Source organism: Mus caroli, unplaced genomic scaffold, assembly GCF_978045245.1.
Source record: "Mus caroli unplaced genomic scaffold, Mus_caroli_1 scaffold_20, whole genome shotgun sequence".
Lineage (NCBI taxonomy): Eukaryota > Metazoa > Chordata > Mammalia > Rodentia > Muridae > Mus > Mus caroli.
The window spans coordinates 58,397,310-58,425,282 of NW_028227275.1; the positions used below are offsets into that span (position 1 = coordinate 58,397,310).

A 27,973-nucleotide genomic window follows, 5' to 3' on the forward strand; every position below is an offset into this window, starting at 1 on the left:
TCCTCTATCCACCTCCGAAGAGCTAGATGGTACAGGTACACACACCATCACAGTCCTGAATGAACTGCTCACAGTGGTGGCCTTTGCAGTAACTACTGAGTAAGGAGGTGACCGCGTGGCACCCCATTTTCACCTTTCTAACTTTGCACAATATGCTTGTATTGCTTTTTACTTAAAACAAAACCATGTATCTTATTTATTTATGGTGGCGGTTGAGTGCACACTATAGCACGGTGTGCAGAAGTCGGGATCATTTTCACCCTTCGAGCTATGGTAGTCAGGCTTGGCAGCAGGCTTATTTTCCAAACAACAAAAATTCTTGCACTAAGAGCTTAAATTGGCATTAATTCAAGTGTGCAGTAATCCTTTTTAAGCCTACTAGGCGCGCCACCGGCTTAAAACCCCACCTCCCCTTTTCTTCTTTCCTGAGCTGAGGATGGATCTTTGCCTATTCCCAGGCTGTCCCTTAACTCCCAGATTCGAGCGACTCTCCCTCCTTCAGGGAGAGAGAGTCTGCTAAACACACTTTAAAATTATCCACCTTGGACTACCATTTTATTCTAAACTAGTTCAAATGCAGACTTCCACCAGCCTTAAGACTCGGGCCTACCGGTGAATATCTATGCAGAGTGACTAAACATATTTTCTAACCAAAAAACAAAAAAAACCCAAAAAACCCTTCAAACGGTCAAAGTATACAGGAGAGTCCTGCAGATCCAGACTGCAAGTTCAAGGCGCTGGGGAAGGGAAGGGCACTAGCAACAACGGCTTCCCGCCCCGCCCCTTCCCCCACCCGGCCGGGGTCACGTGACGGCTGAGAAAAGTAGGGGAAAGGTTACGGGAGCCCCGCCCCCGTGCTGGCGCGTCCGGGGCGCTCGGATCCTGTTCCACCGGCCGAGCCCACGCAGGCCTTCCGGAGCGACGCGTCGCCGCTGCCATCCCGGAGCCAACGATCCGCTTTGTCCGAGGACAGCTGTCGCATACAACAAAACAGCCAGCCGGCACCGTGCCTCGAAGGGTTTCGCTGCGAAACCCAAGAGGAAAATAAAGTAAAAATTGCAGCGCTTTTATGAATGGGCAAAATGGGCAAGAGGAATCAGGGTTGGCTAAGCTCGGGCCAGCGCCCCAAACTCCCGAGAGAATCAGGCCTGCCGGTTTCGTGACCACTGGGTCAGGGCCAAGCGCAGCGGCGGCGGAAGGGAGGCGTTCCACCCCTCATCTGCAGTCAGGTGGCTTTCTAGCTCAAACTCGAAAGGTTTTGTCTTGTGCAGGAAGCCGCTTCGGCCACTTTTGATGCAAAACCTAACCGGAGCTTGATTCCAAAGACGGTTAAGGAGTTCAAAGCCGGGCGTGGTGGTGCTCGCCTATAATCACCGCACTTAGGGGTGGGTGCAGGAAGGAGATCGGGGGTTCAAAGCCAACCTTGGGTACAGAGCAGGCTGGCGGGCAGCCTGTGTTACATGAGACCCTATCTCAATTTTTAAAAGTAAATAAATAGATAAAAGAGAAAATCCAAGTGTAAGGTTAAGTCTAACGAGGCATTAGTTTAAAAAAACCAATAATTTACATGACAAAAGAGCTCAGGGTGCTGCAGCAAAACCAGTCTAGTCCAAGACTCTGAATGCGGATGCTGCCCAGACCTACCTACTGCTCTGCACTGCCCCGGAGCAAGCACTGTCCTCCGCTCACCACAGTCCTCTGCTTTAGGTCCTCACTGAGCCCTGAGTCGACCGACTAGGAAGGGGGTGGTGGTGATGTATGCTTGCTGGCACAAATAAAAGGCCAAAGCTGTGTTTTAGTCATTTGGCTTGTGGTTTTGACAGTGATAAACACGCTTGAATATCAGGAATGACCAGAAACCAGACGCCTGTGCAACAAAATGCTGTAACTAAATACGCGTTCCGAAAGGCTTCTAAACTCACTTTCATTTTATTTGCGAACTTCCAAAGTTAGCAGTTTCCGACTAAAATCTGTTTTTGGACAACTATTTGAATGCACGGAACGAGAGTCGGCCCAGAGCTGAGAGTACTGAGCTTGATTGTATGTAGCCTGGTTCACACTAGGAACTTTTTATAACTCCTTAAAAACCTGAGCCTTCATCTGTATTCTGTGACATCAACGAAAACCAGACCCGATTCACAATAAGATGAAGAAAAACGAAGGGCACCGTCTGTTACGGCACAGCCTGGCTGCCCAGACCGCGCTGTCGGGCTGTCCCAGGCCAAGTTCGCCCAGGCCAGGTCACGTGACGCCCCCACCCTCCCCGGGCTCTGGTCCCGGCGCGACCTTGGGCAGTCTCTGACACCCACCTGCCCTTGAACCCCGGGCAAAACCGCGGTGAGGGGTGCAAAACACTTAAGTCTCTGCGCCAAGGGTGTGTCCCGAAGGCTGTACTGCAGGGACCCGCACGAAGAGAGGGCACCAGCCACCTGCCAAGTCCCCTGTCGGAGCATCCTTCCTACTGCCGAGCCCGACCCTCACGGATCCCGAGAACCATTCCACCTGCAGAGTAGCGGGTAGAAAGAGCCTGGAGAACGCTCGGCGTCCACACTGGCCCCAAGCCACCCGCGGAGTGGGGAGTGAGAAGGGGTCAGAAAGGGAGTTGATACCCCTACTGGTCAGGGACCAAGGAGTGACGCCTAATCCTGAGCATCTTTCACAGAGCAATGAAGACCCCCAAACCCACGCGGTGAGAGAATCCACCGTGGGGCGGGACACCACGAGCCGAGGTCCCACGCGTCCCGAGTGGAGGCATTTTGCCCAGCCGGGGGACCAAGCATCTTTTCTCCCGTCCCGGGATCCCCCAGATCTGTCACTGAGCAGGGGAGGGAGTGCCCTCTGCTTCTCCAATACGCGGCTCACGCATACCCTACGGGCACAGTCTGGGTCTCCCTCGGCGCTCCTAAGGTTGACACCCGCGCGCCCAGCCCAGGGCGGTGCCGCAGCGATGCCCTCGCGGTGTCTTACCGAGTCTGCAGACGGCCGCGGCGGAATGAGCGAGCGGAGTCCGGGCCGGGGCGGGCGAGGCCAGGCTCACCGACGCGCGCCGCGGGTGATTGGCTGAGCCTGGCCCGGCTGCAGCGCGGGCGGGGCGGGGCGGGGCCTGGACGGGGCGGGGCTGCGGGGAGGAGTTCAGTAAGGAAACTGAGGCTAAGTCCCGAGCTTGCCAACAGCAGACCTAGGACAGCATTCCTTACCCTGAGAGCCTCAGTTTCTTCATATACAAAAGGGACCAACTCATTAAAGCCATGCTCATAACAGCTCTTTGCACCATACCTGGCTTACACTCGCGGTTTACACTCAGCCGCACGTAAACTTCTCTGCATCCCTGCGGGGGTTATGCTGTTTTTGCTCCAGACTTTTGGTTTGTTTGGTTGTTTGGTTGATTATTTTTTTTAAAGGGGGGTGGGACGCTTGCGGGGGAGGGAGAACGGCTTGTCTAACATCACAGAATGAAGAAGTAAGCTCAAGTTCCAAGTTTGCGAACAGATGTTTGTCATCCGGGGGCAGGTTGGCGCCAGAGGCCAACACACTCATAGTCTCCCTGGGATAAAATCGTCGGGGGGGGGGGACCCTCATCTGCGGAACAATTAGGGTGTGTGAGTAGCTCACAATGCCGTGCATTCCTGGCCTGTGTAAGGTCCTGGATTCAAGTCTCTGCGCCCAAAAGGAACGGAATCGAAGTACTCTTTGAACGCTGAGAACGAATAGGTGTCAGTAGGGGAGTGATTGGAACCTCGGACAGAGTGGCTTCTGGAGGGGGATAGCTGGCAGCACACGGGGAACGAAGGTTGCAGCGTGAGTTGTGAACAGGGTGCAGAGAAGTCCGGCCAGACATGGCAAAGCACTCTACCCGCCAAATGGGCGCCCTCCCAGGCTGCAGCTCCAGGCCCTGCGTGTAGCAAGCTCTCCATCGCGGCTCTGAGGTCAAGCACGCTTGGTCATGGAAGAGCCTTGTTTGCCTCCATCTTTCCCTGCATGCCGCGGAAGGGTTCTATAGAGAAAATGAAAGTTCCCCTTGATCCCGCCCCCAACTGTAGTTAACTGTTGCTGTATCTCATCTCCCCCTACACCTCTATTATTTAAAAGGCCAAGCGATTGTTGGGTGTAACTTTGCGATTTTTACTTAGTTTATGTGAAGGGACTCATAGAGAATCGGGGTCTTTCACTTGCCTACATTGTTCTGACACACACCCAAACGCCTTCCATCTTCTTAAGCATCCTTATCTGAGCACCTGTTCCTGAGCGTGGAAGCAGAGAGACAAGTGTGACATGTGGCTGGCACTGCAGAGGCGGTATCTGGAAACACTTTCTGCTGTCCCCCGGGCCTCGGCCTCGATGGCTCTAGTGTCACCTCTTGCTGCCCCCTACTTAAGGCTCCTTTTAAGTCCTGGACTGTTGGACTCACCTTAAATGCCCTTCCTTCTCTCCCTAGAACCCCAGCCCTAACCGGTCCCCTCCCCAAGGACACTTCCTCTTTTCTTGGCGTCCTGCTTTGCGTCCCTCTGGATTGGCCCTGTGCCCTGTCTGTCCAGGAGGCTCAGCGGCCTTGACAGCAGGCCCTCCCTGCAGGCCAGGAGGGACAGAAGCAGGGGCGGAGACAACATCAGAAGGAACTCTCAGACACCTCGTGCCTTGGGGAGGCACCATAATGAGCCAGAGCTGCCTGCACCTGGTTTTATCCTGTGGAGACCTCATTTTCCTTCCTCTGCCCTTACCATAGCCCTTTTCCCAAGGACTGTAGCTCCTGGGGTGGCTATTAATAAAAAGCTTAACCTCCCCCTTGCCCCTCCGGGTGGGGATGGGGAAGCTTGGGGCATTAACCTAAACTCCCTGAGCGCTGAAAATATACCAGGAACTGGCACCAAGGCTAGAATAACCTTTCTCAAGCTTGCCTGTTTATTTTTCACATTCTTTCTCAGTTTTAATCCCATAGACTGTGCCAGCTGCTCACGATGGATACGCTTGCCCTGTGTGGTGGCTCACATCTGTGATTTCATTACTTGGGAGACTGAGGCAGGAGAATCATATATGAGTTGGAGACCAGCCTGGGTTACAGCGTGAGCCTGTCTCAAAAACCAAACCAAACCAAACCAAAACAAAACAAAAACAGAGTTGGAGGAAATTACTCAGTAACTAAGTACGAATACTACTCTTGCCCAAGACCACAATTTGGTTCCCGGCATCCAAGTCTCAATGTTCACAAACACCTATAACTCCAGCTCCTGGGGATCTTGCGCCCCCTTCTGGCCATCATGGGCACCTGCATTTATGTGTCCATACATTCCCATACACATTATTTTTAATCTAAAACAAAACAAAACAAAACAAAACAAACCACAACTGGGGATGTGGCTCAGTATTACAGCGCTTGTCTATCAGGCATGAAGTCCTATATCCCATCCCCCACACCACATAAAGAGGGTATAATGATGCACACTTGTGATCCCAGCAAGAAGTTCAAGTTGTCCTTGGCCACATATCAAGTTTGAGGACAATGGAAAGAATAAGATAAGCTGGTTAATCGTAGGGTTGCATGCATGCTAGTCAGGTGCTCTGCCACGGAGCTACCACAGCCCTTGTTTGTTTTGTTTTGTTTTGTTTCAGTACTAGCGCTAGAAGGCAAGGTCTTATGTGTAGTAGGCCCGACAACATCCCAACCCTAACTATCCACCTAACGTGCGTGACAGGCAGGGACTTCACAGCCCCCACTGTTTTGCCAAGAGAATGGCTGCTCCGTGGTCATTCTCTCTAGCCTCCTTTTCGGTTGGCAGGACTCAATAGATATTTATCCAAAGTGCTTAAGACATTTGGGGACTTGGCTCTGAGACCTAGTTTTGTGGGAATTCTACTTCATACTAAAGAATGTTGTAATCACAGGAGGCAGTGTTTTCCCCTTCTTCAAGCCTCGGGCCCCCCTGAACTTGAACTTTGAGCCCCTGTACACGTTTTGAGTCAATAGCGGAGGTAGTATTTGCTCAGCCAACGTCACCAGGTTTCATGAGGACAGTGGCATTGTCGAAAGGATAACAAACCCAAGGCTGCCAATGAGTGTGGGAAAAGAAACTCTGAGTCCATGAGGCTTCTTCTGTGTCCCGGTGTTCCCACCAGAGAGTGCAAATGTCCTGTGAAATGTACCCTGCCTGTCCCCCTCTGGGGACCACTTCACTGTTTTCCTCTGCCTTGCCTTCCCGAGCACCCAGTGAAAGGAAAGTTGGCAGTGTTTACTATCCCAGAGAAGAAACAATCGAAGCCACAAGACCAGGGCTAGGAGTGTCAGTGTGAACCCCTCCTGGTCCCATGTAAGCCTCAGTTTCCTCACCCTAGGAAATGAAGTCAGGGCCAGAGACATGGCTCACACACTCATGGACATACACAGATAAGGCACCATGCACAAATGCTTGTGAACTACCATCTGGATGCTAGGAATACTTGAACTTGGGTCCTCGGCAAGAGTGGCCAATGAGTACTCCTGCCCCTCCACCCTACCATTCTTTGAGAAGTAGTGCATGCTGGTCTGGTACTGACGACGTAGCCAAGAGTGACCTTGAACTCCTGATCTCCTGCCACTACCTGCCCGTACTGGGACTGCAGATGTGCCCCATCGTGCCAGGTCTGTGTGGTGCTGGAGACAATGGCCAGGAATGTTGAGTACCCTACCAACTGAGCTACTCCCACAGATGTGCCACAGGCCAATTGAATTAGGCAATTCCCCTCATGTGATGTCCTCAGATAAGTCTGGGCTGTGTCCAGTTGATGCCTAGGTAGGTGACAGAGCCTCTGGGGGTAGAGGAAACAAGTGAGGCAAGAAGCTCTGTCATTAGGAGTTTTGTTTTTAAAATATCTATCTATCTATCTATCTATCTATCTATCTATCTATCTATCTATCTATCTATTTATCTATCTATTTATTCTTAAAGATTTTAAAGCTTTTTATCTGTGTTCACGGATGTGTAGGTGCCCTGAGGTCAGAAGAGGGCACTAGGTCTCAGGAGCTGGAGTTACAGGTGGTTGTGAGCGGCTTTGTATAGATTCTGGGAACTGAACTCCGGTCTTCTGCTGAGGTTTACTGTGTGGCTGCCCTAGGTCTTTCCTCTTGGGTGGAAAAATGAAAGGGCTGAAGGTGAGGCTCAGTAGTTATGGGCAAAGGCTGCTCTTGCTGAGGATCCAGCTCCTGGATTCTGTTCCACCTCCACTTGGTGGCTCTCAATCCTCTGTAACTTGAGTTATGAGGGACCCTATACCCTCTTCTGGCCTCTGAGGACACTAGGCACACAAATGGTGCACAGACATGTATGAAGGAAAACAGAGATACAGATATTACTTTTAAAAAGAAACAACAACAACAATAATGTTGGCATAGTTATTTAGCTATTTTATTGGGTTCTTATCTCTCTGCCTCCCTTCCAAACAGTTATTGTACTCTAATCCCTTCCAACCCTCCAACACCAGAGAGGAGAGAAGGAAGGTGAGAGGGGAAAGGAGGTGTGCACCTCTTTAGACCACTTCCTGCTGACTGGAGGCCTTGAGTTCCTTGGGGCGAGTTCAGTCCTCATTGTCAGGATATCTCCAACTTCTCATCTCTTTGCTCATGACCCCAGACAAACTGCAACAAAAGCAACCAGGAGCAGCAGGGGGAGCAGCAGGGGAGCAGCAGGGGAGCAGCAGGGGAGCAGCAGGGGAAGTAGGGGAGCAGCAGAGGAGCAACAGGGAGCAGCAGGGGAACAGGAGGAGCAGCAGGGGTGTAGCAGGGGGAGCATCAGGGGAGCTGGGGGAGCAGCAGGGGAGCAGCAGGGGGAGCAGCAGGGGGAGCAGCAGGGGGGCAGCAGGGGAGCAGCAGGGGAGCAGCAGGGGGAGCAGCAGGGGGAGCAGCAGGGGAGCAGCAGGGGGAGCAGCAGGGGAGCAACAGGGGAGCAGCAGGGGAGCAGCAGGGGAGCTGGGGGAGCAGCAGGGGAGCAGCAGGGGAGCTGGGGGAGCAGCAGGGGAGCAGCAGGGGAGCTGGGGGAGCAGGCAGGGGAGCAGCAGGGGAGCAGCAGGGGAGCTGGGGGAGCAGCAGGGGAGCAGCAGGGGAGCAGCAGGGGAGCTGGGGGAGCAGCAGGGGAGCAGCAGGGGAGCTGGGGGAGCAGGCAGGGGAGCAGCAGGGGAGCTGGGGGAGCAGCAGGGGGAGCAGCAGGGGGAGCAGCAGGGGAGCAGCAGGGGAGCTGGGGGAGCAGCAGGGGAGCAGCAGGGGAGCAGCAGGGGAGCAGCAGGGGAGCTGGGGGAGCAGCAGGGGAGCTGGGGGAGCAGCAGGGGAGCTGGGGGAGCAGGCAGGGGGAGCAGCAGGGGAGCTGGGGGAGCAGCAGGGGAGCTGGGGGAGCAGCAGGGGAGCTGGGGGAGCAGGCAGGGGGAGCAGCAGGGGAGCTGGGGGAGCAGGCAGGGGAACAGCAGGGGAGCTGGGGGAGCAGCAGGGGGAGCAGCAGGGGGAGCAGCAGGGGAGCAGCAGGGGAGCAGCTGGGGGAGCAGCAGGGGAGCTGGGGGAGCAGCAGGGGGAGCAGCAGGGGAGCTGGGGGAGCAGCAGGGGAGCAGCAGGGGAGCTGGGGGAGCAGCAGGGGGAGCAGCAGGGGAGCTGGGGGAGCAGGCAGGGGAGCAGCAGGGGAGCTGGGGGAGCAGCAGGGGGAGCAGCAGGGGAGCTGGGGGAGCAGCAAGGGGAGCAGCAGGGGGAGCAGCAGGGGGGCAGCAGGGGAGCAGCTGGGGGAGCAGCAGGGGAGCAGCAGCAGCCACAGCCCTCTGGGGACTCTCTCATGTATACCCTCTCCAGAGTTTCCCAAATGAAAATATCTGTGCTGACAAAAATCACTGCCCTGCTAGTGCTGAGGCAAATCATAATCACCTGCTGTGAAGCAGCCTCTTATCCCAAACCTGGGGTTAAATAAACTAACAAAAACATAGGCACATAACATAACTTGACTTTTAAAGAAACCAACATTCTTGAGACACAGTAATAAATATTATCATCACCATCGTTATTATTAAGTAAAATTCAGTTAAAAGGCTGGGTTCGCCGGAGTGTTTCTTTAATTCTTGAACTCAAGAGGCAGAGGCACTTTCTCTCTCCACCAGCCAAGCAGGACGCCCAAAGAAAAGAAGGCCACTGGGAAGAAGGTGGCCCCGGCCCCAGCCATCGTCCAGAAACAGGAGGCCAAAAAGGTGGTCAATCCTTTGTTTGAGAAAAGGCCCAAGAACTTTGGAATTGGTCAGGATATCCAGCCCAAAAGAGATCTAACACACTTTGTCAAATGGCCCGGCTACATCAAGCTGCAGCGGCAAAGAGCCATCCCCTATAAACGGCTCAAAGCACCTCCTGCCATTAACCAGTTCACCCAGGTGCTGGACAGGCAAACAGCTACTCAGCTGCTTAAGCTTGCCCACAGGTACAGGCCAGAGGCAAAGCAAGAGAAGAAGCAAAGGCTACTGGCCCGTGCTGAGAAGAAAGCTGCTGGCAAAGGTGACATCCCAACTAAGAGACCACCTGTCCTCCGAGCAGGAGTCAATACAGTCACCACCTTGGTGGAGAACAAGAAGGTTCATCTGGTGGTGATTGCCCATGATGTAGACCCCACTGAGCTGGTGGTTTTCCTGCCTGCCCTGTGTCGAAAGATGGGGGTGCCCTACTGCATCATCCAGGGAAAGGCCAGACTGGGATGCCTGGTCCACAGGAAGACATGCACCACGGTTGTCTTCACACAGGATAACTCGGAAGACAAGGGTGTTCTGGCTAAGCTGGTGGAAGCTATTAGGACCAATTATAATGACAGATATGATGAGATCCGTTGCCACTGGGGAGGCAACGTCCTGGGTCCCAAGTCTGTGGCTCACATTGCCAAGCTGGAAAAGGCAAAGGCTAAAGAACTCGCCACTACACTGGGTTAAATGTACATTAAGTTTTCTGTACATAAATATAACTACAAAATTTAAAAACAAACAAACAAATGGGCTAGTGAGATGGCTCAGTGGCTAAAAGCACTGGCTGCTCTTAGAGGTCCTGAGTTCAATTCCCAGCAACCACATGGTGGCTCACAGCCATCTATATGGGGGATCTGATGCCCTTTTCAGGCAGGCAGATATATATGCATCAGAGCACTCATACATTAAATAAATAAAATTTTAAAAAAAGAAAGAGAGAGAGAGAGAGAGGCAGAGGCAGGCAGATCTTTGTGAGTTTCAGACCAACCAAGCCCATTTAGACCCTGGGAATGGGGGGTGGAGGGAGAAGGAGAAAGAACAAGCACAGATCGCTGCCACACAGCTTAAATAACAATAAATTAATGCAGCTTCAGACAAATATTTTTATTTTAAAATAATTTTAAGAGGGGGGAATGAAGACATATTAGGGTAGAAGTAAGATTTTTAATGGGCTGAAGAGTGAGGACAGGCAAAGCAAGAGTGCTGCAGCAGAGTGCATGTGTAATTCCCAGTCCTTGGGAGGCTGAGGCTGGAGGGTCATGGGTTCAAGGCCAGCTCAAGCTTTATTAACTACACCTTGTCTCAAAGAGTCTTTTCAAGGTTGGGCTTTGCTGCTCTGTTTGGTATTAACTGCTTTGGAAATTAGTCTATTACAGCATGCTTTCTTCCCAGGTTCTAGAATCTTCTCTCATTTGCTCTGCTACCTTGCTGCAGCTCTTAATACAAATTTAAACATTTTCATAATTTAAAATGAATTTACATGCACACATGTTTTTGCATGTGTGAGGATACTTGTTCATGTGGGTGCACAGGCATGGGGAGGTCTGAGGCTGATGTAAGAGCCATCTTCCATTACAAGAATGGGGCTCAGCCGGGCGTGGTGGCACACGCCTTTAATCCCAGCACTCGGGAGGCAGAGGCAGGTGGATTTCTGAGTTCAAGGCCAGCCTGGTCTACAAAGTGAGATCCAGGACAGCCAGGGCTATACAGAGAAACCCTGTCTCAAAAAAAACCAAAATAAAAATACTTAAAAAAAAAAAAAAAGAATGGGGCTCTTCCACCCCATTCACGGAGGAAGACTCTCCCAGTCAAATCCAGAGCTCACTGATATGCCTAGTCCTGCTGGCCGGTATGTTCTGGATACCCCCTATCTCTTGCCTTCGAAGGCTGGAATTATACTGGTCAGTCTTTATGTGGTTTTCTGGAGACCAGAATTTGGATCCTCAGACTTTCATGGCCAAGTGTTTTAATCACCCGGCTATCTATCTCTTCAACTTTTCCGGCTCATATCTTCCAGAGCTAGACTCAGCTTCCAGAGTCTTTTCTGACTTGCTTTGACATGTGCTCACTTGAAACTTGAATCACACCTTTGTCTTGCTGGCAACTGCATCTGACATGTGTCATCATTCCCGAGAGAGGCAAATGGTTTTGAGCTGAAGTCTGGTGGTGCAAGGTCTCAGACCACCAAGGGCCTGAGGATGGGAGAAGAGGGTCATAATTAGGACGTAGGAACTGGGACTCCCCTGACAGAAGGGCTCTTTCCATAGGTTACAGGACACCAGGGGACTCACTGTGGGCATGGCTGAGCTGGCTTCTGTGTGTTGAGAGCAGTTGCTGGCATTCTTTTTATAAAAGATTATTTATTTATCGAGATAGGATATTTATTTATTTATTTATTTATTCATTTATGTATTTATGTATTTATGTATGTATGTATGTATGTATGTATGTATGTATTTATTTATTTATTTATTTATTTATTTATTTATTTATTTATTTATTTATTAATGTAGCCCTAGCTGCTGCTCAAGGAGCTGTGGGTCTGGTATTTATAAGTCTGCTTTATTCTGTTCTACTTGCAAATGCTAGTCTTCTCAGGTTTTAAAATGCATTTGAGTATTTTCTATTTCCTTACACATGACCTAGTGCAGCCTGAGGCCACGGGAGCAAGGAAGCCCTAGTACACTTGGGGTTTGTCCCTACCCTGAGGGACCAGGGATGGAGCAGAGTTGGTAGTGCTTGCTGAGCAAGCACAAGGTCCTCGGTTTGCTCCGTAGCCCCATACAAGCAAGGCAAGGTTGTGCATGCCTGCCAGCCCAGCACTCAGGAGTTGGAGGTAGGAGGATCCGAAGTTTAAGGTCATTCTTGCCACATGGTGAATTGGAGCCTGTAAGGCCAACACTTGGGAGACTGGGGCAAAAGGCTTGCTGCAAGTTTGAGTCTAGACCAAGGAAGTGTCTCTAGAATCTTTCTAGGCCACAGAACAAGTCATACCAAATACAGAATATCAAAATTATCTCTTTAAAAAAAAAAGCTATTGTGATTTTCCCATCATGCACCCCAGTCCTGCTCATCTCCCCATCCCCTCATATCCATTCTTCACCCTTGAAACCTTCCCCCCAAAATAAAACACAAACAATAACAACAATAACAAAGCATACATAGAAAAAAAATCTCATAGAGTGTCACAGTGTGTCCCACAGCACATCTCTCTGTCAACACATCTACACATGGCAAATGCTCATTGCAATGAATCATTGGTCTGGTTGGAGATCTCTGGGTTCTGTGATCATCAATATCGAATCCTCATCAAGATACCCCCATCCCACTCCCTTCCCAGTTATCCTGTTGAAACCCTGTGTCATGGAGATCCTGCAACTTTGGAACTCCAGGACTGGCCCTTTCGTGTGTCCCAGCCATTTGCAGCTGAGCTCCTCAGGGCACTGGCTCTCTCTTATCCGCACCACCAGGGTGAGCTCTCCAGCACTGCTCAGGCTAGGTGACCCAATGCCACCATGTGCAAGAGGCAGGGTCAGCTCTCCTTTTCTCATGGCGTCAGGGCCAGCTCACCCACGCCCCGCTGCTAACCAGAGCCAGTTCCACTTGCTGCCTAGGTGACTCAGGGCCTGCTCTCCTGAGTGATCACTCTTACCCACACCTCCAGAGCCAGTCAAGGTGCAGGGCCCACTCTTCCAAGTTCTACAGCCAGTAAGGGGCAGGGCCAGCTCTCCCACTCTCACAACCCCAGAGCCAGCCCTCCAGAATGCCACAGGCAATGAGGGGCAAGGAGAGGGAGGGCATCAGCCTAGCCCAAATACCACCTCATGGCGGATGAGACCAGGCTCCCAAACTCTTGCTCTGGGGTCTTAATGGCCTGCTCCCTGACACTAGGGTCAGCTTGCTGTGCTGTCCAGGGGAGGGGCAGGGCCAGCTCTCCTGAGCTCGTGACTCTGTGGGCAGCTTTCTCCACTGCTGGAAGTGGAGAGGGGAGAAAGGACATAGCCCTGCATCTGTGCTATCTCAGGGCAGATAAAGTGGAGAGGTCAGTGCTCCCACACTCATGCCCTCAGGGCTAGCTCACCAACACCACCACCTCCAGAGCCAGCTGCCTGGGTGAAGTTCAGGGCCTGCTCTCCTACGTGCTGCTGCCTGGTAAGAGATGGGGCCATCTCTCCAGAGCTCTGCATGCCCTGAGGGGCGGGGCCAGTTACACAGCCCATGGACATCCAGGTGGTCCCAGGCAGCTGCTCCAACCGGGAACTTCCCCGTGTTCTCTAGTGGTAATGTGAGCCAGGGACATCAACACTGACCCCTGCCACTGTGTGTCCATGAACTCAGACATGACCCTCAGTGGCAGCTTGGGCTGGGACCTCACCAATATACCCAGCTGGCAGAGCTGGCCACTCACAATAGGCAACTCCCCTCTACCTTCCAGTTTCCAGTTCCATCTCTCTTCATAACACTCAAGCTGTTCCATTTCTCTTTCCCTTCCATCTGACCACCACAGACTCACACATTGTAGTGCCTCCAGCAGGCTATCCTCGAAGCTGGTGGGCTCCTGGGTGACATCTTATACCTGTGCTGCATGGCATAGCAGCAAGTGGGTATCTACAGCTTGCTTGTGCCATGTGCTGGAGGGCAGTTCTATGGGTGGCATAGCAATCCACAGGTCTCTGGCTTCCTCCTCCTGTGCTGCCCTGCCTGGATTTGATTTGATTTGACTTAGTTTTTATGAGTCATAGCCATAAGATAGCTTTGTCCAGGAAGCTAGGAATCAAGCTAGGATAGACAAAGGACTGCTGTCTGCTCTGCCTTTGACTGATACAAGAACCACATTATCAACAAGGTGTCTCTTTGCCCATCGCCAGGGAAGTGGAGGGTAAGAGGTCAAAATTAACTGTTGTTGTTTATCGGCTCATAGGGGAATAAACCCTAGAAAGATCTAGAAACCAGGGGCTGGGGAGATGGTGAGGAGCACTTACTGATCTCCCAGAGGACCAGGGTTCGGATCCCAGCACCTATGTCAGGTGGCTCCCACTAACTTCAGCTCCAGGTACACCCACCAGGAACATAATCACATAGACATAAACACACATATAAAAAGTTTTTTAGATCTTAAAAAAAAGGACTCATCTTAAATTAATATTTGTTTTTGTTAAGATAGGATCTCACTAGGTAGCCCAACCATTGATTTTTTTTTTAAGAAAAAAATTTGGAGGGAATTCTTTGAAAATGAATCTTATGAGCCAGGTGTGGTGGCACATGCTTTTAATCCCAGCACTGGGGAGGTAGAAGCAGGCGGATCTCTAAGAGTTCAAGTTTGAGGTCAGCCTGGTCTACATAGGGAATTCCAGGCCAGACAGTGATACATAGAGAAACTCTGCCTCAAAAACAAAGCAAAACAAAAGAACAGCAGAAAATGAGACTTCTGAAGCCCAGGCTGGCCTCAAATTTGCTATGTAACCAACCAAGGATGATCTTAAACTCCTGCTCCTCTGCTCTCCCAATGGCTGGGTGTTGACATGACAGGTGGGATTTCTGAGGAACACAGACGAAAACATTCTCAAAGGAATTATTAAAAATTGGGTGTTGGGATATGCTCCTTTAATCCATTTCTCATAAATTAGACGCCAGTCTGGTTCAAACAGAGTTTTTGGCCAGCCAGGGCTACATAGAGAGACTTTGTCTTTGTTGTGGTTTAAATAGGAATGGCCTTTATAGACTCATGTGTTTGAATGCTTGCCCATAGAAAGTGGCACTATTAGGAGGTGTGGCCTCATTGGAGTGGGCATGACCTTGTTGGAGGAAGTACAATTGTTGGAGTGTTACTGTGGGCTTTGAGGTCTCATATGCTCAAGCTATGCCCAGGGTAGCACGTAGTCTTCCTCTACTGCCTGTGGATCAAGATGTAGAACTCTCAGCTCCTTCTTCAGCTCCATGTCTGCCTGCACGCAGCCATGCTTTCTAACAAGATGATAATGGACTCAACCTCTGAAACCATGAGCCAGCCCAATTAAATGTTGTTCTGTATAAGAGTTGCTTTGGTCATGGTGTCTCCTCGTCACAATAAAATCCTAACTAAAACAAGTCTCCAAAACCAAAACAAACCCAAAAAGAACACAGTAGGATTTTTCACACTTCATGACCACTAATCACAAGTTGGTCTTGCTCAGGGATTCGAGAATGATTGAACATATGCAAATCCATAGGGAGAACACAACACAAATCAATCATGTCATCTCTTGTAATTGAGGAAAATATGTAATAAAAATATAAAAAAAAAATCATGTCATCTCAACTGACTCAGAAAGGGCCTTTGATAAAATTCAATATCTACAACGTTAAAATGTTCTTAAAAATTCATAAATATATTGTTTAAAATTCAACACCCCTTCTTTACAAGAACTTTCTTAAAGGGCCAGAGATGTTGCTCAGTGGGTAAAACTTTTGCCATACGAGCACGAGGACCTGAGTTTAAACCCTAAGAACCCATAGAAAGCCAGGCATGATATCACGTGTCTAATCCCAGTGTTCCTAGAGAGAGAAGAGAAGCACAGACAAGACGATTTGCAGGAGCTAACAGGCCAGCTAGCTTGATGTACACAGTGGTAACAACAAAGAGACTGCCTTGAACAAGATAGGGGGTGAGGATCAGTTCCTGAGGGTGTCCTCTGAGCTCCATATGATACCATGTCACATACATATGAATGGAAGACATACACACCTACAAAAGAAGAAATTATTTTTCTCAAGACAAAGTTTCTCTGTGTAGCCCTGGTTATTCTGCAATTCTCCCTGTAGACCAGGCTGGCCTTGAATTCAGAGGTCCACCTGTCTCTGTCCTCCAGATTGCTGGGATTAAAGGTGTACTCCACCATGCCCAGCTAGGGGAAAAAAAATGTCTAAAACCTTGAAGAAACTAGGAATAGGGCTGGCGTGGTGGTTTGAATATGCTTGGCCCATGGGAGTTGCACTATTGGGAAGTGTGGCCTTATCAGAAGAGGTGTGGCCTTGTTAGAGGAAGTGTGTCACTGTGGGGGTACACTTTGAGGTCTGCTGGTGCCCAAGCTCTGCCCAGTGTAGAAAGTCTGCTTCTGGCTGCCTTTGGATTAACATGCAGAACTCTCAGCTCCTTCTCCAGCATCATGCCTGCCTGGACACCACCATGATAATAATGAACTAAACCTCTGAACCTGAAAGCCAGCCCCAATGAAATGTTGTCCTTTATAAGAGTTGTCGTGGTCATGATGTCTCTTTGAAGCAATAAAACCCTAAACAAGACAGCTGGTGAGATGGCTGGGTGGTATAGGTGCTTGCCTGATGACTTGAGTTTGATTTCCTGGATCAAATGGTAAAAGGAGAGAATCAACTCCTGCAAGTTGTCCTCCACCCTCCACTCCAGCCCCACCTCCATAAATAATAAATGTAAGAAAAATCCAGCGAGCATGCTTTCTGTTGCTGTGGTAAACCCATGACCAAAAGCAGCTTGGAGAGGAAAGGGTTTGTTTGGCTTTCAAGTTTCCCTTCTTCCTTGAGGGAAGTCAGGGCAGGAACTGAAGCTGAGCACGGAGGGATGCTGCTTGCTGGCTTGTTCCTCCTGTGTGCTCAGTTACCTTTCTCATACAACCCAAGACCACCACTGGCTCATTGGTTAAGAGCACTGGCTGCTCTCGCAAAGGACCCATATTTGGTTCCCAGAACCCATTTGGTGGCTCCCAGCCTCTTGTAATTTCAGTTCTAGAGGATCTAACACCTTCTTCTGACTTTTTTGGGCATCAAATGCACATATGATGTACATGCACACTTGTAGACACCCCTACAAACATGCTTTTAAAACGTAATAAGCTTTGGCTTCTGCAGAAAGCCAAGTCCTCACCCTACAGGGGCTTGGGATTCAGTGGTGAAGACAGGGGATAAACACTGACATGTGACAAAGTCCTAAGTAGTAGTTTTAACCCCTGTGGAGATGGTCAAGGTAGAGTAATGGCTGGAGGGAGATGGGATGAATGGGTAAGGGAGACCCCTCTGCAGAACCTGAGTATTCAGGGAGAGGAGCAAAAAGAACGGCAGACAATCACATCAAGACTAGATGAGTCTCCAAATACCAAAGGGGAGGGAAGAAGGAAGAGAAGGAGAAGGAGGAGGAGGAAGAGAAAGAGGAGGAGAAAGAGGAGGAGAAAGAGGAGGAGAAAGAGGAGGAGGAGGAGAAAGAAGAGGAGGAGAGAGAGGAGGAAGAGGAGGAGGAGGAGAGAAGAAGAAGAAAAGAAGAAGAAGAAGAAGAAGAAGAAGAAGAAGAAGAAGAAGAAGAAGAAGAAGAAGAAGAAGAAGAAGAAGAAGAGAATAATTTTAAGAGCAACAGCGGGGTCTCATGTGACTGACTTTAGGTGGCATACTTATGTGACTGACTTTAGGTGGCATACTTGTAGAGCTGCCCCTGCCCTCGAGTCGGGATCTCTTCCCAGCCTGAGTCCCCACATCTCTGAGCTCCGCCATGTCTGCACTAGGACCTCACTAGGCTTCCTGTCTTTTCTTCCTGTCTTTGTGTACAGCTATGCACCAGAGACCTGAAGGGGAGATAGGGGCCAACCAGATTAATCCTGGCTCTCTAGAGAAGACATGCCTGGAGAACAAACAGGCTCTAGTCTGCCTGCTATGCTGTGCCAGCAGGAACCAACAAGAGGCTGCTGTATCAGCCTCCTAGGGGGCAAATGGGGTGACAGTGAGCCCCAGCATGCACCGGTTGCATGCAGCTCTGCTTGGCTTTTTTGTGTTCAGACAATGAACTCATCTTTGCTGTATATTGGTATTTTTTTTAAAATGTAAGGTCTCAATTTTTAAGTCTACAAAGATATGACTTGTGGGGCTGGAGAGATGGCTCAGTGGTTAAGAGCACTGACTGCTCTTCCAGAGGTCCTGAGTTCAATTCCCAGCAACCACATGGTGGCTCACAACCATCTGTAATGGGATCAGATGCCCTCTTCTGGTGTGTCTGAAGACAGCAACAGTGTATTCACATACATTAAATATTTTTTTTAAAAAGATATGACTTGTGTATCATATTGAGTTACTTGGAGACACACAATCTGGTAGCTTTGGCTGTACCCACAGGGTGATAAAAAGCCATTAGTCTTCCAGCCCCAAATCCTTGGCAGGCACTAACTTGTTTTTCTGTCAAATTAAAAAATAAGAATTGGGCTGGTGAGATGGCTCAGTGGGTAAGAGCACCTGACTGTTCTTCCGAAGGTCTGGAGTTCAAATCCCAGCAACCACATGGTGGCTCACAACCATCCGTAGCGAGATCTGACTCCCTCTTCTGGAGTGTCTGAAGACAGTTACAGTGTACTTACATATAATAATAAATAAATCTTTAACAACAAAAAAATAAGGATTAACCTATTTTAGACATATCATATAAATACAACATGATCATTTGTGTCTAGCCTCTTTCACTGCGCATGTCCTTCTCAGGGGTCACCTGGTGTGTTGTGGTAAGTGTCTTTAGTTCTTCTTCTTCTCCCTCCTCTTCCCTCCCCCCCTTCCTTTTTGAGACAAGGTTTCACTGTATAGCACTGGCTGCCCTGGAACTAGCTCTGTAAAACAGGCTGGCTTAGAATTGACAGAGATCCTCCTAACTCTGCCTCCTGAGTGCTGAGAATAAAGGCGTAACCACCACTGAGTAGGACTGAGTAATATTCCATCTGTATGGGCATACCACATTTATTTTCTCCATTTATCAGTGGAGGGGTGACTGTGGCTTCTAATGAGCCTAGGTAGGGTGTGTTGGTGGGAGGTCCTCTCACTATGACTTTAAACTGTGACTAGATTGCTGAAGTCTTTCCCATTTGGGAAGTAAAGAGATTCCAAGGTCCAACCTTATGGTTACCTGCGTCATCTCTCAGACCCTAAGACCGACTGATAACCCTGTCTTCCGGCTTCTGAGCTGCCTTCCTTGGGATTGGCAGCATTTCCCTGCACCACTCCCTATCTGAAACTCCAATGAGACCTGGGGCCCTTCCAACCCTACAGAACTTGTGTGATGGAAAATGAGGGAGCTGGCCTCCAGATAAGCTAATTGTTCCCCAGGGAGATAAGACCAGTCCTAGCACTAAGGAGGTGGAAGCTGGAGCGACTGTGCCCTGTGGCTTCCGGGTGAGTGTGGCCGGGAGCTGCGGAGGCCACACTCCACCCAGGTTAAGTTAGAGATGCCCGTTTGCCTTGACTCTTAGGTGTATTTCCCTTGTAAACCAGGGAATCCAGATGCCCTGTGCTGGGGGGAGGGAGAGTCAAGGTGGCCCGGCCAGGAGCTAGGGGGTGTGCGTGGGAGGGCGTGTGGACTAGGGGTTGAAGGGGTGAGTGGGTGGACTCGGGCCATTCTTTCAGGGTTAATGTCAGACAGACTGCGTCCCTCCACCCCCACGTGGAGAATGAGAAGGCGTCCCTAGCCCTGTGCAGGACTCTGGGGTGGGTTAGGGACTGCAGTGGGTTCCCCACCCCCAGGCGCAGCCTTGAGCTCTCTATAGGGCAGCTGCACTCCAGGATTCCTGCTCTGGATTGGGTCTGCACCCTGTGCTGGCAGCAGTAATCCTCAGCGCCTGAGCCCTGCCTCAAGGCTATACTGTGTATTAAGAGACAGTCTAGCTGTATAAGTAGCAGCAGGCTGGCCTTCTACTTGATGCATCGTTTGCCTCCTTTGCCTTCGGAATTATAGACAAGCTGTGGACAACTAAGCTTTCTTATGCTAATTTTAAATAGCAAACCGAATAGGTACTCATTGTGTGTGTGTGTGGGGGGGGGGGGGCGTGTAGAAAATCCGAAAACTGGAAAAACAGAACTGTAAAAATAAACAAACAAATTTATTTGTCTTTAACTTTTAATTAAATAAAAATTTGAGGCAGAACCTTGGAACCCTCTATGTAGACCAGGCGGGCCTTGCACTCAGAGATTTGTTCTGCCTCTGGAGTGCTGGAATTACAGGTGTGCATACATCACCATACCTAGCCAAAATAATGCAGTTTAGATATTTCTTTTGTCCTATGGCCAGCTCCCACTAGCCTGTAATATTTCATTATAGACCTTGAATCTACTTGCCTTTAGTAAATGCAGCTTCCCTGATATCCCTCTTGACTTACTGGTTACTAAGAGTATCCCCTCCTATGGCTTTATTTTGCCACAATTAACTTGTTCCCTGAAACAGGAGGGGTATTCAAGCTTTTCCTGTCATAGATACTACAGCCCCAAATAACAGTTGAAAGGCCAGCTGCTCAGGCCAGTGGGTACTGAGGACTATCAGAACTGATTGCTGGGTCAAGGCCATGTGCAGAACGCCTTGTCGGTGCTCGCTACCAAGCTGTCCTCTTCTTCTTCTTCTTCTTCTTTTTTTTTTTTTTTGAGACTGGGTTTCTCTGTATAGCTCTGGCTGTCCTGGAACTCACTCTGTAGACCAGGCGGGCCTCGAACTCAGAAATCCACCTGCCTCTGCCTCCCGAGTGCTGGGATTAAAGGCGTGCGCCACCACGCCCGGCTTCCAAGCTGTCTTCTTTATTAAGCTGTCCTAAGAGGCTGGCCTAAACGGAGATGTGGGTGTCCTCTGTGCCAATGTGTGCACGCTAGCAAATGGGTATGTATGCATGTGTGTGGGTTCGCATGGGTGTGCAGCTTGTGTGTGCCTGTGATTCGTCAAAGCTGTCAACCACCAGGACCTGCCCTCTGCAGCTGCAGACAGTGCATTCGCCTTTGAATGCCGATGGGGTTGAGAACCAGGCAGGGAGACTTTGCAGTGTGAGTTCAAAGGCAAGGATAGTGATTCTCCAAGGTCAAGGCAGTTAGGCCTGAAGAAAGGTCTGTGTTCCATGTATCCCTCCAAGTGACTGGATGAGGTCTGTCCATTAGTGTCTGCTGTCAGGAGGCTGGGGCAATGGCTCTGTCTGTAAAGCATGCTGTGTCAGTGTGAGAGCCCAGAACCCAGTTAAAAAGCAGATGTGGTGATAGGCCCAGCACTGGTGAGAAGAGGTGGCTGTCTGGGTTTACTGGCCAGCCAGCCTAGCCTCATTGGTGAGCCCTTGGCCAGCAAGAAACCCTGTCTTCAAAAAAGGAGAGAACCAATTCCTTCAAGTTGTCCTCTGACACCCTCAGGCATGCTGTGGCACATAAGCACGCACAAACACACAAAGAAAGAGTAGTAATACAACAAACGTAGGGCTTTGCTGTTATGTGCTTGTAATTCCAGAAGGCAGGAGGCAGAGGTGGGAGGATTTTAGCAAGTTCCAGGCCAGCCTGGCCCACATAGCAAGTTCGAGGCCAGCCACAGCTACACAGGGAAACCCTGTTTCAAAAGACCCACAAAACAAAATGAATGGGCAAGAACAAAACCAAGCCAAACAAGCAACTGGTCCCGCTGATGTGTGACCAGCACCTGACAGAACTCATGCATCTGCCGCTGGGGTTGATGATGTTTAACGAGCCCTGCTGCCATCAGCTTCATCTGTTTCAGAAACATCATGTCACCATTGCACAGGAAACTCCTACAATCAGCAGTCACTCCCACGCTCTGCCCTCTGTCAGCCCCAGGCGACCATTGGTCTGTTTTCTGTCCCTGTGAACTTGCCTATTCTGGGCATTTCAGAGAATGGGCTTCATTCTCTCTCTCCCCTGCCTACTTTTTGTAGGTTAAACTAGCTGAATACTGTCTCACCTCTTCCCTGCCTGAGAAGACACAGCTTTGATGGTCTATGCTTCCCGGGTTTTGTACAGAACTAGTATATACGAGTCTAGGGAAGTTGCAGGACATTTCATTTAGGTGGGAAGTATCATAGACTAGGGAATATTACAGAAATGAAGTCACACAATGTGTGGTGGTGGTGTCTGGCCTCTGATCCTGAGCGCCATTTCCTACTGTAAGAGCAATGGTGAGCTGGTTCTCTTGTCTGACTCTACAGGTACGTGTGGCTCCCATGCCCAGCGGAAGCATGGTTAGCTTCGTATGTGCTTACATGTGTGGATATCTTGTTGGAGTAGGTGCACATGCGTGTTCGTGTGCACGTGGAGGAAGACGACTACCTACTTAGGAGCTGTTCACTTTGCTTTTGTGAGAGAGCATTTCTCAAGACTCTTGGAGCTTGCTGTGAGCCAGGCTGGTTGGCCAGTGGGTTCAGGGATCCATCTGTCTCTATATTTCGGGAACTGGGGTTAGGAGTATGTGCTGCTGTGACTGGCAGGTTCTGCTGTTCAGAGAGGTCTTCATCTTTATACAGCAGGTACTTTACCTGTTGAACTATCACCTGAGTACAGGTCTTGGTTTTTTTTGTTTTTGTTTTTGGTTTTTTTGAGACAAGGTTTTTCTATGTGACCCTGGCTGGCCTGTATGGACAGAACAGGCTGGTCTCAAACTCACAGAAATCTGCCTGGTTTTGCTTCCTGAGTGCTGGGATTAGAGTTGTGTATCACCATCTATCTCCGACTTCTATTTGGTTTTTTATCCAAGGTCTCACTTTGTAGCCCAGTCTGGCTTGACTTCTCTATGTATCCCAGGCTTGTTAGACTTCTCTGTGTAGCCCAGGATGGTCAGGAAATCATGCAAATCCTCCTGCCTCAGCTTCCTTACTGCTGGGATTACAGGACCCAATCATCATGCCTAGCTTTCAACTACTATTTACTGAGAGCCTGCTGCGTGCTGGCTTTGGCAAGAGTTGGAAGCTTCTGGACTCTGTTTGATGTGCTCCCCTGGGCTCTGCAAGCTGCATTTTGTTGTATGTAAGACTGAGACCGCCACCCAGGAGCCACGTGACACAGAAACCAGCTGGACTTGGTAAACTCATTAGCATCCAAACCTATGTCAGTTCTGACCACAGGGACAGTCTAACCCACGGAGTTCCTGTTTGAGGTGTCTCCTCCTCCCTGCCATCAGGACTGTGAACACTGAGCCCTTTCCACTCTGAAGCCTCAGGACCTTTCTGCTTCTTGTTTCCTCTGCCTGAGAATTCCTTCCCATCTTCTCCTGTCATATTCCAGGCATCAACATCCCTAGTGTCTGCTACGAGGTAGTGGGGGCTCCCTGGCTTGCCATCATCCTCAGGAGGGACACCTTGATCCCTGTCCCTGTACTGTTTGTGACATTCTCTAATACCTCATTCATTCTCTTGCCATGGCCCTGCCAGCTTGAATAATAATGAAACCCACTTACAAATTGGGAGTGCGGAGGAGATGGTTCAGTGGGTAGAGCAGATGCTGTACAAACATGAGGACCTGGATTTGGATCCCCTCTGACCCAAGGAAAAGCTGGGCAGGGCAGTGTGTGCCTGTAATGTCAGCACTGAGTGGTAGAGATAGGAGGATCTCAGAGGCTCATTGGAGAATAGATTCAGGATGAAATTCCCACATCAACCTCTGGTCTCTACATACACCCACCTAAGTGAATGTAGCCTCTACACACATGTACATACATGTACACACACATGTACACATGTATACATAAGTATACACATGTACACACACTCACATACACCACTTTGGTATTTGAGGCAGCATCTCACCCACGTTGCTCTCAAACTCCCAGTGCAGCTGAGAGGAACTTGAACTCTTTGTTTGTTGTTTTTTTTTTTTTGGTTGTTGTTTTTTGTTTGTTTGTTTGTTTTTGTTTGTTTGTTTTTTGTTTTGTTTTTTCGAGACAGGGTTTCTCTGTGTAGCCCTGGCTGTCCTGGAACTCACTTTGTAGAGCAGGTTGGCCTCGAGCTCAGAAATCTGCCTGCCTCTGCCTTCCGAGTGCTGGGATTAAAGGCGTGCGCCACCACCGCCCGGCTGGAACTTGAACTCTTGCTCCTTGTTCTCCACCTCTTGTGGCTCTGGGATGACAGATGTGAGCTACCATACCCTGAGAGCTAACACAGTGCTGGGGATGGAACCTGGGCTTCATGCATTCTAGTCAAGCACCTCACAGCCCAAGCTACACCCCCAGTTTACACAGGGAATTTTTAGAAAGTTCAGTTCAGGCTTCTTGGGAGCCACAACATCCCAGAGCCTTGGAGACTCAATCCCCTCTAAAGCAGGGCTTGATGCGCTGGGCCTGGGGGTGGTGTGTGCTGAGGGAGAGATGGTCAGACAACCGCTGCCTCCTGTTGGCCTTGGGCCAGCCCTCCAGGACAATATATTCTCTTTGGTTCTGTAAAAGAGTTCAAATGGTTAAGTAGCAGATTTTACTTTAGACACGGGCTTCATCTAGCTGTCTATGAGCCATCTCTCATATATCCAGCATCTGCTGTGATGACTGTCTCTCTGTCTGTCTATCTATCAATGTATCATCTATCTATCTATCTATCTATCTATCTATCTATCTATCTATCTATCTATCTATCATCTATTGATATCTACAATCTACCTGCCAGTCTACTCATTGTCTCTTAGCCACTCTAACATCTGTCACCTAGATATCTAGCGCTATCAACCACTGCTCATTTATCTGTCCCTCTCTTTCCAGCATCTTTTAGGTATCATTGACTTTTCTATCATCTGTCTACCTACTCATCTGTCTGTCCATCTACCTATTCATCATCTATCTGCCATCCACCTACTTCTCCACCAATCCATTCATCCATCCACCCATCCATCTATCATATATCTATGTATCATCCGTGTATCAACCCATCCATTTATCCACCTATCCATTGTCTATCTACCTTCCTACTTATTAACAACAAATCTGTCATCTATCTGTATATCTACTGGTGTCTGAAAATAATCCCTAGGGATTCCCCAGCTCTCTCCTCTGGGATGAGCTTACATGACACACAGGCAGGAAGACCAAGGCCGTTCTCAGCTATATAGTGAGTTTAGATCCAGTGGGCTACATGAGATCCTGCTTCACAAACACAGAGCAAGCATGGAGCTGGAGACCTAGCTCAGTAGATAAGAACATGTGATCTGGCAGAGTACCAGGGTTCAATTTCCAGCACCTACATGGCAGTTCACATCATAACTCCAGTTCTAGGGGCTCTGACTCCTTCTTTTGATCTCCAAAGAGACCAGACATACATGTGGTAACAAATGCTCATACACATAAAATAAACAAATTAAGCAATTAAAGCAAATAAACACACAAAAAGGAATAATTAATTCAGTCTGTGAATGTATGGAATGCACACGTGTCCTGGGAGGCCACCTGAGGAGGGTGCAGGCTTCTGTTGGGTTTTACCAGTTTCTAGAGACTGCTGTGGTGCCCTCCATATGTGTCCGTCACCTTCTGAGGGATCTGGCAGGAATGAGCTACATAGTTCCTTGTTTGTAAAAATTATTAGATTTTATTTGTTGTGTGTGTACATGTATGCGGACACGCAACTAGCATGGTATACACGTGGAGGTCAGAGGCCCACTTCAGTGTCGGTTTTCTCCTTCCACCATGTGGGTCTGTGGAATCAAACGCAGTTATCAGTTGGGATTGCAAGTGCCTTTACTTCCTGAGCCATAGTCCAGGCCTTCTTCATGTACACCCTGCTTACAGGCTTCGTGTAAAAGGGGACACCCTAGCCGGGCAGTGGTGGCACATGCCTTTAATCCCAGCACTTGGGAGTCAGAGGCAGGTGGATTTCTGAGTTCAAAGCCAGCCTGGTCTACAGAGTGAGTTCCAGGACAGCCAGGGCTACACAGAGAAACCCTGTCTTGAAAAAAACAAAACAAACAAACAAACAAACAAACAAACAAAGGGGACATCCTGCTTGCTTACAGGGTTCGTGTAAGAATGCACACTCTGCTTACAGGGCCAATTTCATTTCTTCAACCTGAGCTATGATTCTCCTTCACCTGCCATGGGCCCCAACTTTACCACCTATGCAAGGGACATCACACTTTGCCATTGTGCCGGGTCAGGTGTTAGGGGAGGCAGCACTGTATACCAGGCCTTGGGCACTAACACCATAGCTTCATTTGGTTTTGTTCAGTCCTGTGCCCAAGACTCTTAGCTAGGAAAGCAGGGCCGGGGCTGTGAGGGGCTCTGGAATCCTGATATAAGGAAGATTTTAACAAACAGCCATGCGACTGGATAGGCAGCCCTTCCTGAGGACCAGAGCTTGACTCCCAGCACCCATGTCTAGCAGCAAACAATTCCAGGGGATCAGACAACTTCTCATGGCACACACATACACATATACAAATAAAATTTAAAATGAGGTATTATTTTAGGTTAATTACAGCCACCATATGTGTGTCAGTCTGTTTTGCAGGTGGCAGGACTTACTTACTGCTGTTTTCTACCCCAGGGACCATGCTGTAGAACACTGTCCTTGGAGCAGAGAGGCCAGAACCATTTCAATCAGAGCAGCTCTGACTACCAGCTAGAGACCCTCAGTGAAGGTGGGCCTGGAGCTGGAGAGGTGGCCGGCAGTTAAGACTGACTGCTTTTGTGGGGGCCTTGAGTTAAGTTCCCAGCACCCATGTCTGATAACTCACAACTTCTTAAAACTCTTTTCCAGGGGGTCAGACACCTGTCTTCTGGCCTCTGTGGGTACCAGACATGTACATGATGCACGCATATATGCAAGCAAAACATTCACCCACGTAAGTAAATGTATTTTATACATTTTAGATTTAGTTTTTATTTTATATGTATGACTGTTTATCTCCGTGTATATATGTGCATCACACTCAAGGTTTGTGTCTGTGGAGGCCAGAAGAGGGCACTGGCTCCCCAGGAACCAGAGTTACAGATGGTTGTGAGCCACCATGTCGGTGCTAGGAATTGAACCCTGGTCTTCTGTAAGAGCAATAAGTACTCTTAACTGCTAAGCCATCTCTCCAGCTCCTAAATAGATAAACCTTAAAAAACATAAAGGTGGGCCTGTGGTGTTCTCTCGTAAGAGAACAGGGGTTGGATCCCCACATGAGATTCAACTGCTCTTCTTGAGGCTTGCTGTCCACCGAGTGTGGCCAGATTTAGTGAGATCACTCCAGTGAAGGCCCACCTCAGAAACTAAGGTGGAGAATGATTGAGAGAGACATAGAATGGTGCTCTGACCTCCACAGGTGCACAACCACTCACACCCACATGAACACATACAACACACACATGCACAACCACTCACACCCACATGAACACATACAACACACACATGCACAACCACTCACACCCACATGAACACATACAACACACACATGCACAACCACTGTCACCCACATGAACACATACAACACACACATGCACAACCACTGACACCCACATGAACACATGTAACGCTTAGACACACAGAGATTTTCTTTTTTTCTATCTTTCTTTCTTTCTTTCTTTCTTTCTTTCTTTCTTTCTTTCTTTCTTTCTTTCTTTCTTTCTTTCTTTCTTTCTTTCCTTCCTTCCTTCCTTCCTTCCTTCCTTCCTTCCTTCCTTCCTTCCTTCCTTCCTTCCTTCCTTCTCTCTCTCTCTCTCTGTCTCCCTCCCTCCCTTCCTCCTTCTTCTCTCTCACTCTTTCTTTTGTTCTCTCTCTTTCTTAAAAGATTTATTTATTGTGTACACAAGAAGAGGGTGCCATTATACATGGTTATGAGCCATCATGTAACCACATGGGAATTAAACTCAGGGCCTCTGGAAGAACAGTCATGTGCTCTTATGTGAGTGCCCCCACTCTGTCTCTGTTCTCTCTGTCTCTCTGTCTCTCTCTGTGTGTATGTGTGTGTGTATAGGCTAAAGGTGCTTGTGAGCTGCCTGGTGTGGGTGCTGGGAACTGAGCTCTGGTCTTCTGGAAGAGCAGCGAGGGCTTGTAATAGGCTGTACCCA

The 27,973-nt window shown here is 49.3% G+C and overlaps 1 protein-coding gene and 1 pseudogene across 3 annotated transcripts in view; one reads left to right on the top strand and one right to left on the bottom strand.

The window, feature by feature from the left end:
- Nucleotides 1–3,038, bottom strand: part of Cpt1a (carnitine palmitoyltransferase 1A) — a 59,779-nt gene extending 56,741 nt beyond the window's left edge. The window contains exon 1 of one of the 3 annotated variants that reach the window (XM_021151271.2): nt 2,968–3,038. The gene's annotated coding sequence lies outside the window, so the exon portion shown is untranslated. Of the gene's footprint in view, nt 1–2,309; nt 2,827–2,868 lie in introns of those variants that run through there. The other 2 variants (XM_021151273.2, XM_029472727.2) reach the window with 2 other exon arrangements.
- A 4,070-nt stretch (nt 3,039–7,108) lies between these two features.
- Nucleotides 7,109–9,909, top strand: LOC110285953 (large ribosomal subunit protein eL8 pseudogene; annotated as a pseudogene).
- The last annotated feature ends 18,064 nt before the right edge of the window (nt 9,910–27,973 follow it).